This window comes from Rutidosis leptorrhynchoides, chromosome 7, assembly GCF_046630445.1.
Source record: "Rutidosis leptorrhynchoides isolate AG116_Rl617_1_P2 chromosome 7, CSIRO_AGI_Rlap_v1, whole genome shotgun sequence".
Lineage (NCBI taxonomy): Eukaryota > Viridiplantae > Streptophyta > Magnoliopsida > Asterales > Asteraceae > Rutidosis > Rutidosis leptorrhynchoides.
Window position 1 is genome coordinate 18,841,956 of NC_092339.1, and position 11,885 is coordinate 18,853,840.

Consider the following 11,885-nt stretch of genomic DNA (forward strand, 5'->3'; position numbering starts at 1 on the left):
ATATATATATATATATATATAAGATCTAAGTTGTATTATTATTATTATTATTATTGTTATCAATAATAATATTAATATTATTATAACTAGTATTATTATTTGTATCATTAATAAGATTATTATTATCATTATTAAAATCTACATTATTGTTAATATTAATATTATTTATTACCTATTATTACTAGACTTTTTACTAATAATTCTATTATTAATTATATTAACATAATTATACTTGTAATTACCAGATTATAAATTATTTACAAATAAACAGATTTATACATACAAGTTTATATAAATATGTATATATATACAAAACACAACCGTATATATATATATATATATATATATATATATATATATATATATATATATATATATATATCTATAAATGCTTAAACAGATATATGGATATATAAATAACTAAAATAAATAAATTTAAACACTAGAAATTACGTATTTCTGGTTACCATCGTTTTCAATATGATTGTTGATGTGTTTTACGTTTCAAAGGATGATACAAATCGAATCTCAATCTCTGAATACAACCAAAAATCAGTTTCACTTTTAATTTTTAATTAGATTTCTTTCCTTGAGAAAATATTTGCTGTCGATCAACTTGGATTAATAATTGATACCATTCAGTGCTAAGTGATATCAAGAAACCCACATTAACCTTTAACAGCTACAAATAACTTATACAGAGTCTAAACTTTCTAATTTAAACCAAAAAAATTGAAGAACACCCGTCGCCTGCTCGGTTCCTCAAATCAAATCGACATAGCTTGATTTCGAATTCAATATCAAAATCTATTAATGTGGTCTTACTAGGAATCCATTGCACAAACTTTCTACAAAATTTAAAGTACCAATTCTTTCTATCGACATCGAATTTTGCAAGTCAAAGTTTCAATGTAAAAGTCAAACGAAGTGATTTTGGGTAAAATTTGAATTTGTTTTGGACTTTCTGGATCAATTGGTGTTTCAGCAAGTTTCTTAAGATGATTTGGGACTTATTTCATGTAGAAGTCGTAGTCTAAAAAGATCTTAATTTCAAAATCAGAGTTTGAGTCCTGGGTGTTCTTCACGTAACTGTTTCAAGGGATTCAAAATAATTTTTTTTTTCTGTTAATCGAAATCGAACATCTCTGGTTGGTTCTATTTCAATTGAAGAACTTAAATTGTAAAATTTAATTAGGCTACTATGATTAATCTTGCTGTTGTCGATTCAATTGATAACGAAGAAGAAGAATTTGGTTACAGAAAAGTATAGTTTATATAATTAAACTGGAGTAATTAAAACAGGAATGAGAAGGCAGAGTAATGGTTGTGAGGGGTGTCGGGTTAGCGAGAGGTTGCATGTTCGAGTCCAGGCGTGGACTGATTTTTTTTAAACTCATTTCATTTGAGGTAGCCTTTCTAATTTTGTTATTATATTTATTATTATTATTATTATTATTATTATTATTATTATTATTATTATTATTATTATTATTATTATTATTATTATTATTATTATTATTATTATTATCATTATTATTGTTACTAAGGTAAGTATTAGTATTCATTTATTATAATTATTATCATGATTATAATTACAAGTATGATTAATATTATTATTGATGTTACTACTAATATTGTTATCTTTAATAGTATTAAATATGATAATTATTGATATTAACATAATAGGATTGTTATTATTATTATTATTATTTTTATTATTATTATCATTATTATTATTATTATTATTATTTTTATTATTATTATGAAAATGGTACAAATTGTTATTATTTTCATAAATATTAGTATTATTATCACTTTGTAAATGTTAGAACCATTTTTATTAATATAAGTATATTATTATTATTAATATCATTATTTTTATCACAAATGAAATCATAACCATTAGTATCTTAATTAGTATTATTAAGTAGTATAACTATTATCATTTTTATTATTATTAATATTACTCTAGTATTACTATAACTAATACTTTGTAAACAAAATATTTAGTAAATAAAAATATGTATAATAACCATAACTTAAATATATAAACACTTTACTTAAATATACAAAATGAATATATAATAAAGTATGTAAGTTATTAATATAAAAATTATATCCCTAATAATAATAATATATACAAAATGTTTCGATTACAAGTATGTGTATTAATATATATACAAATGATATAGGTTTGTGAATCTAAGGCCAACCCTGCATTGTTCAATTTAGTCATATGTATTTTTACTACAAAATACAGTATGGTGAGTTTCATTTACTCCCTTTTTAATTGCTTTTGCAATATATATTTTTGGGCTGAGAATACATGCGCTGCTTTTATAAATGCTTTACGAAATAGAGACAAGTGATTAAAAATGATAATTCTGCGGATTGACGTGCTAGGTAATTTAGTTACATGTTATAAGAGCATGTGAGCACGAATCCTAAAGATAGATCTATCGGGCTTAACACCCCCATCCTGTAGGCTGCACTAGACATAAGAGCTAGTGGGCGGATGTTTAGTACTTCGAGGATTATTTATACACTTGCAAGTGTACGTATCCATCTTTGCGAAGATGACTTATTATATTATTGTTAAGGTTGGTTACTGAGGCCTCAACATAAGCAGAACTGTTTTATACACTTGCGAGTGTACATATATTTATAAACGAAAATCTTGTGGTCTATTAATATACTGAAATGATTGTTATGATAAACCTATGAACTCATCAACCTTTTGGTTGACACTTTAAAGCATGTTTATTCTCAGGTATGAAAGAAATCTTCCGCTGTGCATTTGCTCATTTAAAAGATATTACTTGGAGTCGTTCATGACATATTTCAAAAGACGTTGCATTCGAGTCGTTGAGTTCATCAAGATTATTATTAAGTCAAGTATAGTTGAATATATTATGAAATCGTATGCATGCCGTCAACTTTCAATGTAATGAAAGATTGTATTTTCAAAAATGAATACAATGTTTGTAAAATGTATCATATAGAGGTCAAGTACCTCGCGATGTAACAAAGGTAATGTATTCGTCCAGATGGACTAGGACGGGTCGTGAAACTTATATACCGTAATCGGTTTTACACTGGACAGCTCCTTGGATTTACCCTACCAAGTTTATTTACGGGTTTGAAAGTTCAAGACTTTCCCTTCCCACTTTACCTTTATATCGTGATATGATATTGGTATGAAATAATATCGTTTAGGAAGTTTTCTATATCAAGTAAGGCCAAATTCGGAAGACTTTACTTCCTTCAAGGTTGGACTAGATGCATCCTTTCCATTTAGTGACTTTTATTTCTTTTATTTTCAAGCCAAAAGTACTTTAATCGTTTTAACTTTGCAAAATTTTGTGATAATAATTCGAAAAGATTAGGAAAATCCCCCACACTTGGCTTTTTCGCTAATACTTTTAGTTCAAAAATTTTAAAATTTTTTATAAAATGCGACAATAAGCCAAGTTGCATTGCATATCCATTGCATATCCGAGAGAATTACCCCTCCCCCACACTTAAGATTAAGTAAGGCCCTCATTACTTAAAATCAGAAATAATTTAAAAATTCACGAGGGCATTAGTGTGAAAAGAGTTCGAAAAACCTTGGCATAAAGCCTGAGATCATGAAATGTAGGTGAGCGATGGCGCTGAACTTAATGCCAGCATAAGAACATCGTTCATTCCTTGATCTCTATCACAAATTCCAAATTGATTGTACTTCGCTGAACTTAATGCCAGCATCACTAAACCTTAATAATAAGAAACAAACAAACACACAAAATGAAATAGATAAAGTGGTGTATTCAACACAACCACCACAAACGTTAATTCTACAACATAAATATTCTAATTATTACAAACCATTCTTTTTAAAAGAAACCATTCTGAAAATTACCAAATAGGGCACATGAGCCCTTTAATTGTCACCAAAGAAGTTACCAAAAGGCCAGCCGGAGTAGGTGACCGAACCATCATTCCTAGGTCTTCCATGCGGGTATTGCTCCTCAAAGCGTCTTTGTGCATCTTGCATAGATGCTTGTTCGTCATATAATGGAGGACTAGGAATTCGGTTTGGGGTATGGTAATAGGTCGATTGTTGGTAGGAGATAGCATAATATTCTTGTGAGTTTTGCATATATAAACCAACATTATGGTGAAGCCAATCGCCCCTGTAATTCCCCCACCTTTGGTCATACCTTACAGCCCTATTATGCTCGCGCTGCTCTTCATGATATTGGTTGAATTGTTGCCTTTGTTGCTCATATTGGTCATACCTGTTTTGATAACCTACCCTCATGTCATGAAACCCTGAAATAACTTCCTCCAACTCTTCTTCCCTTGACCTTTGTGTCCGCCTAAGCCTTCACCTTTGAAATTGTGGTAATTCTTCTTCAGTTTCAGGTTCTTCCATGTGAACCTCTTCCTCCGTATCATCTCTTCCAACACCGCTACCACCTGCTTCATGATCATTTGTGCGTGGTGGATGGTTAGCACGTGGTGGGGCAACTCGAGGAACAAATGGAACGACCCTTTGCTGATTTTTGTATTGCAAAAATTCTGCATTAACATAATATTTACTTCCCAAAGGTTCCATTCTGTCCGGATTTTCCATTAACCGATCGAAATTAATACCCAACGACCTCGCTATCTTGGTTATATAGTGACCACCTACAATAGGGTTTGCTGATCTCGTCCCTGTATCGTCAAGATATTTTGCAATGGTGGTTGGATTGTCAACCAGAACTTTGTTGAAGATTTTGTCGACCAGAAAAACATCAAGCCTAGATACCTTGTTATTGCCGTCTCTTCTTACATTAAATGTGCAAGCAACTAACCTTTGGATTAACCTTTTATCTGGATGAGTTATTTGACTAAATTTGCTTCGGCTAGCGGAGAAGTCATCATTACTCATATCTATCCAAAATGGTCTCTGATCGTAGGAGGTTTCATAGTATTCGGCTTATCGGAGAAAGGCATCTAGTTGATCATCATCGAGTTCGTTGTATAGATCTAAGGCTCGAGCAAGATCTATTTGGCATAGTGTTCGATCGGCACCACCCAATCTAAACCTCATAAAGTTTTGCCCCCTTGGATTTAAAATCATTTCAAACTTCAGAGTTGATATGAATTCTTTACATAATTCGGGGTATATGATGTCATGGATTCGCATGACATGTTCCTAAGCCCTTATTGTAATTTCTTGTCTTGATGAAACTCAATGTTTAACTTCCAACATTTTTGCCACTTTATCATATTGTCTTGCTTCAACCAATGGTGCCGGATCAAAATACCAAGTAGCTTCACATTTTTTCGTAAAACCCAAGCAAACTCGTTCGCATAGTCCGGATGGTCCCGGGCATAAGATAACCAAACAATAGGATCATTTTGATCCGGTGCGGGTGCTTGCTGCCCTCCTTGATGTGATCCTTCTCCTTGTTGAGGTGCTTGTATTGTTGACCTTGTCTACATATAGGAAACAACACCAAAACAAAATGCATATAGAGATAATACCTTGTTAGTGTGAGTTTAAGTCAAAACAAATGTTCAAAGATACATATAGCACATAGTTATGTTAATCTTTCAAGCAAATAAATCCTTTAAAGAGAAAAGATTATCATGACTATCATAGAGGTATAGAAACCAAATTTGAACACAGTCATCAAGCACAATCTATCCCATAATGCTATTGTTACCCAAAAATTTATCATTCATATCATAATAAGCATAATTAAGTAGAAACACTAAAACTTTTCATGCTACATTATCAATCTATCATTCAATTCCTGCTAGCATTCCAACTTTAATACTTATATTCATCTTAAGATAACAAAAACTCATGAAGTATCTAAAATCATCTTCAATCAAACTAAAATCACTAGTTACAAACCATTCTTAACACATTAACAAGCTAGGAATTTGATTAGCATGTAAACCCTATAATCATAAGAATATCCTAAAAACACAATGGAATATCAAATTTAAGGCATACAAGGCATATATATCACTTAGAGCATGTTAATGTTCACAAAAATCATGAATTGAAGAAAGCCCACATAAATTCTTTAAACAATCCGAAATTAAGAAAGTGAAATCGATGTATTAAAAAGATTAAAATGTAGAAGAACATGAACATACTCTCCTCATCTTGAATTAGCTTGAAAATTGAAGAGATTTGATGAAGATTGGATGTAATTTGGTAAGGGTTTGGAAGGATTTTGAGTTTGAGAGAAATAGAATCAGATTTTTAGGGTGAAGAATGACAGAAATCGGGCTTGGGTTATTTGTGGTTGAGATTAAAACGTGGACCCCACAATAATTGAACCAGAAATCAGCTGAACAAAGGGGTGCGCGAAGCGCACACATAAGTGTGCGCAGCGCGCACGAGCGTGCACGGAGTGTTTCTTTTTAATTTTACACGGAGTGCACAAGGCATGAGCTTAGAAAGCCTTCTGATCAAAATTTTTTCGAGTTCACGGAATGCAGAGGTGTGCGCGGGGCGCACACATAAGGGTGCGCGGCGCGTACCGTGTTTTCTTCATTGTTTTTTCGATTTTGATCAGTAGTTTTGTTTGGTAACGTTAAGGTAATCGCAGAAGAAGTTTCAAAAACATTAAAATCACACAGAATCACTAAAAATCACGCAATCTTAATTCTAACATTTGTGAAGGTTTAAAAACGAGTCGCTTCACCCGACTCTTCCCCCAAACTTAGGCAGCTTTGGGGTCGAAAATGAGTTTTACCTCATCTTCAATGTTCATAGGTCCATAAACATATAGTTTGACTCTGTGTCCGTTTACCTTAAACGTATCACCCTTCGCATTCCTTAATTCCACCGTTCCATATGGAAAAACCTTGTTAACAACAAATGGTCCCATCCATCGGGACTTGAGTTTTCCAGGGAAAAGTTTAAATCGTGAGTTGAATAACAAAACACGATCACCCTCTTTGAAATCTTTTGGATTCTTAAGACGGTTATCGTGCCAAACTTTGGTCTTTTCCTTGTATATGAGTGAGTTTTCATAGGCGTTATGTCTCAAATCATCCAACACATTAAGTTGGTTTAAACGAAGGTTTCCCACTTCTTCATGATTGAGATTACATGTCTTAAGAGCCCAATGTAATTTGTGCTCTATCTCCAAAGGGAGATGACATGCCTTCCCATAGACTAGGCGGTAAGGTGTGGTTCCAATAGGAGTTTTGTAGGCGGTTCTAAATGCCCACAAAGCATCGTCAAGCTTCGTTGACCACACCTTAGGATTGGATCCAACCATTTTCTCAAGGATCCTTTTAAGTGTCCGATTCGTGTTTTCAACTTGCCCACTTGTTTGTGGGTGATAAGATGTAGAAATTTTATGGGTTACCCCATATCGTTTCAACACCTTTTCTAACTGGGTGTTGAAAAAATTGGTACCACGATCACTAATTAAAGCTTTCGGTGTACTGAATCGGGAAAAAAGCTCTCTAAGAAAATTTATGACAACTTGTGCATCGTTAGTTGGGAGAGCCTTTGCCTCTGCCCATTTTGACACGTAATTAACGGCAACGAGTATGTATTGGTTGGAGTTGGATTTTGGGAATGGTCCCATGAAATCTATGCCCCAAATATCGAACACCTCACAAACTTGGATTATGTTTTGAGACATTTCGTCTCTTTGACTAATCTTTCCTGCCCTTTGACAAGAATCGCATGATTTACATATTTGGTGGGCATCGTTGAAGATGGTAGGCCAATAAAAATCGGCTTCATAGACTTTTCTCCCAGTGATTTGGGGTCCGAAATGTCCACCAGTGGGAACAAGATGACATTGGAGAAGAATTTGATTGCATTCTTCCCCGGAGACACACCGATGGATTATCCCATCGGGACATCGCCTAAATAGATAAGGGTCTTCCTAAAAATAGTATTTTAGGTCACTAAAGAATTTCTTCCTTTTCGGATGTAACCAACCGGTTTCTAGGTACCCCCCCAACAATGTAATTGCAACGTACCATGGGTCTTCCACTTTCTCTACTCGCATGAGGTATTCATCGGGAAAATCATCTTTAATACTCGATTCATGGAGTACTTCAAGATTGGGATTTTCAAGTCTAGAAAGATGGTCAGCCGCGAGATTTTTGGCACCTTTCTTGTCCTTAATCTCGATATCAAATTCTTGCAATAACAAGACCCATCTTAGCAATCGAGGTTTGGCATCCGGCTTAGAGAAAAGGTATTTCAATGCCGAATGATCGGTGAAGACAATTGTCTTTGATAGGACAAGATATGATCGGAATTTTTCAAAAGAAAAGACGATAGCAAGGAGCTCTTTTTTCATTGTTGTGTAGTTTAATTGGGCTCCTTGTAAAGTTTTGCTTGCATAATAAATGGGTTGAAAACGTTTCTCAACCCGTTGGCCCAAAACTGAACCAACTGCAAAATCCGATGCATCGCACATTAGCTCGAATGGTAATGACCAATTTGCAGCTATGATTATTGGTGCGTTAACAAGTTTTTGTTTTAAAATGTTAAATGCCTTAGTGCATTCACTTGTGAAAACAAAGGGTGCATCTTTTTCGAGAAGTTTATTCAATGGCGTTGCAATTTTTGAAAAATCTTTAATAAATCACCGGTAAAACCCAGAATGCCCAAGAAAACTTCTTACACCCTTCATATTTGAAGGAGGTGGAAGGTTGGCAATGACGTCAACCTTTGCTGGATCCACCTGAATACCAACACTTGAGATTTTGTGCCCCAAGACAATGCCTTCTTTAACCATAAAGTGGCATTTCTCCCAATTTAGCACTAAGTTTGATTTCTCACACCTAATTAGCATTTTCTCCAAATTTAGAAGGCATGAATCGAAAGTGTCACCGAAGACTGAAAAGTCATCCATGAACACTTCCATGCAATCTTTAATCATATCATGGAAAATGGCCATCATGCACCTTGGGAATGTTGCAGGAGCATTACATAGACCAAAGGGCATTCGGTGGTATGAAAAGGTTCCATAGGGACACGTGAAGGTAGTCTTTTCTTGATTCTTGGGGGAGATAGGAATTTGAAAGTACCCCAAAAAACCATCTAGGAAACAATAAAAGCTATTTCTCGCTAGTCTCTCTAACATTTGATCAACGAATGATAGCGGAAAATGGTCTTTTCTTGTGGCATCGTTTAACTTACGATAATCTATACAAACTCGCCACCCCGTGACAGTTCGTGTTGTGATAAGCTCGTCTTTAGCATTTGTGGTAATAGTTATACCACCCTTTTTAGGAACACAATGGACCGGGCTTATCCATGAACTGTCTGAGATTGGGTAGATTAGACCTGCATCTAGCAATTTAATGATTTCCTTCTTGACAACATCTTGCATATGAGGATTTAGTCTCCTTTGACGTTGCACCGCTGGTTTGGAATTTTCTTCCATTAAGATCTTGTGAGTGCAATAAGAAGGACTAATTCCTTTTATATCATGGATTTTCCATGCAATAGCCTGTTTGTGGGCCTGTAACAAGTAAACAAGACGTTCTTTTTCATGTTTAGAAAGAAGTGAGGAAATAATTACCGGAAGCTTCGAATCTTCCTGAAGGAAAGCGTACTCAAGATGATCAGGGAGCGGCTTAAGCTCCAAAATTGGAGGTTCCTCAATTGAGGGCTTACTCCGGTACTCGCTATCCTTGTTCAGTTTTTCTAACTCCTCCTCAGTTGGTTCATACCCATTTGCCATCAATGTAGCCATCACATCCATTTCTTCTTCAGGAAATTCTTCATCTTTACTCGCCAAATCGTATGTACCTGTTTCATCCGATTCGGGAAATTCCTGCAAGAACTCATAATGCGAATCTATGTTTTGCATAAAATAACAAGTATCATCTGAAGATTCAGGATATTTTAATGATTTGTCAATTACAAAAGTCGCACTAGCTTCACCAATTCTAAGGGTCAACTGCTGATCATAAACATCAATGACACATCTTGCAGTATTTAAAAATGGTCGACCCAAAATAATTGGTATTCTGTCATCAACTTCCATGTCTAAAATCACAAAGTCAGCGAAAAATCAGATTCCCGGTCTTAACTAACATATTCTCTATTATTCCTCGAGGGAATTTTATAGAGCGATCAGCTAGTTGAATAGCCATTCGTGTGGTTTTGAGTTCCCCAGGAGCTAATTTAAGGTAAATCGAATATGGCATCAAATTGATACTAGCCCCCAAATCGGATAATGCCCTCATACAATCAAGGTCACCCATTAGACATGGAATAGTGAAACAACCCGGATCTTGAAGCTTTTCGGGAAGTGTGTTGGACACCAGCGCTGAACATCTAGCATTTAAAGTGACCGATGAAACGCTTTCCATCTTCTTGCGGTTAAAAAGTAAGTCTTTTAAGAACTTAGCATTCTTGGGCATACCTGAAATCACATCAATAAAAGGCATATTTATGTTAATTTGTTTAAACATATCTAGAAATTTTGACCGTTTGGCTTCGAGCCTTTCTTGTTGTTGCTTCTTTGGGTATGGGAGCGGTGGTTGATATGACTTCACTACGGGTTTCTCCCGTTCTTCCTTCTCAACCACTTGTTCCGGCTCCTTAACCGGTTCATCATTTTTGTTCAACGGAACACTGAAATCAGAATCTTCGGGCATTATTGGAGCTTCATATGTTAGACCACTCCGTGTGGTGATAACATTGGCGTGCTCATTTCGGGGGTTCTTATTAGTATCGCCCGGTAAACTCCCTGGTCTTCTTTCACTAAGTAAACTAGCTAAACCACTCATTTGCTTCTCCAAATTCTAAATTGCGGCTTGTTGGTTTTTGAATTGGTGTTCGTTTTTATCGTTTGTTTGGCTTATATTGGTAACAAGTTGGGTCTGAGATGCAATTAACTTCTCCAACAAACTCTCCATATTTGACTTTTTCTCTTCGTTTTGGGGTATTTGATAGAAACCCGGAGATTGTTGTTGGAACCCATTACTTGACCCTTGTTGGTAATTGGAATTTTGACCTTGAGGGTTGTATGGGTTGTTGAAGTTTCGGTTAAATTCGGCTCTTCCTTGAAATTGATTATTATTTCTTTAGCTTATGAAAGCCACTTCTTCTTTCTAAGCCATTGTTATACCGGCATCACAATCTTTTCCTAAATGGAGACCACCACAATATTCACAACCTACCTTCATACTATGGATTTCCTTGGTGATCTTTTCCATGTTTCGAGCAACATCGTCTATTTTCACACTTAGGGAACTAAGGTCATCATAAGCACCGGCGCTATGGACTTGAGCATGACGAGTAATTGGTCGTTCTTGATGCCACTCATGAGAATAATTGTCTTGCTTCTCGATTATCTCATAAGCTTCTTGTTCGGTTTTGTCCATGAGTGAACCTCCGGCCGCTTGATGAATGGAAATTCGGGTTGCAAAATCACAATCCTTGTAAAAGATTTGAACTTTTTGGAAGGTATCCAAACCATGGTTTGGACAACCTCTTAGCATTTTGGAAAATCGATTCCATGCTTCATACAAAGTTTCCATCGACTTTTGACAAAATTGGGTAATTTCTTGTTGGAGTCTCGTGGACTTAGAAGCTGGAAAATATTTCCTAAGAAATTTTTCCAACATACCATCCCAAGTTTCTATCGTAGCCTCAGGCAATGAATCTAACCAACTCCGTGCTTCTCCGTGAAGTGTCCATGGGAAAAGTCTTAAAAATATGGCTTGATCAGTGTCCGGTTGAAGCTTGAATAGAAGACATATCTCTTGAAAAATACGAATATGTTCGTTTGCATCTTCATTCGGACCACCACCAAATTGGCATCTGTTGTTAATCATTTGGAGAATAGGTCCTTTTATTTCAAATTTTACCTCACCAGGTGTCTGAGTAATTGCACTTTCTAGTC

The 11,885-nt window shown here is 35.0% G+C and overlaps 1 non-coding gene across 1 annotated transcript; it reads left to right on the forward strand.

The window, feature by feature from the left end:
• The first annotated feature begins 11,452 nt into the window (after positions 1 to 11,452).
• Positions 11,453 to 11,559, forward strand: LOC139860678 (small nucleolar RNA R71). Its single transcript, XR_011763307.1, has one exon. It is a non-coding gene; the product is annotated as a small nucleolar RNA R71 (small nucleolar RNA).
• Positions 11,560 to 11,885: the final 326 nt, after the last annotated feature.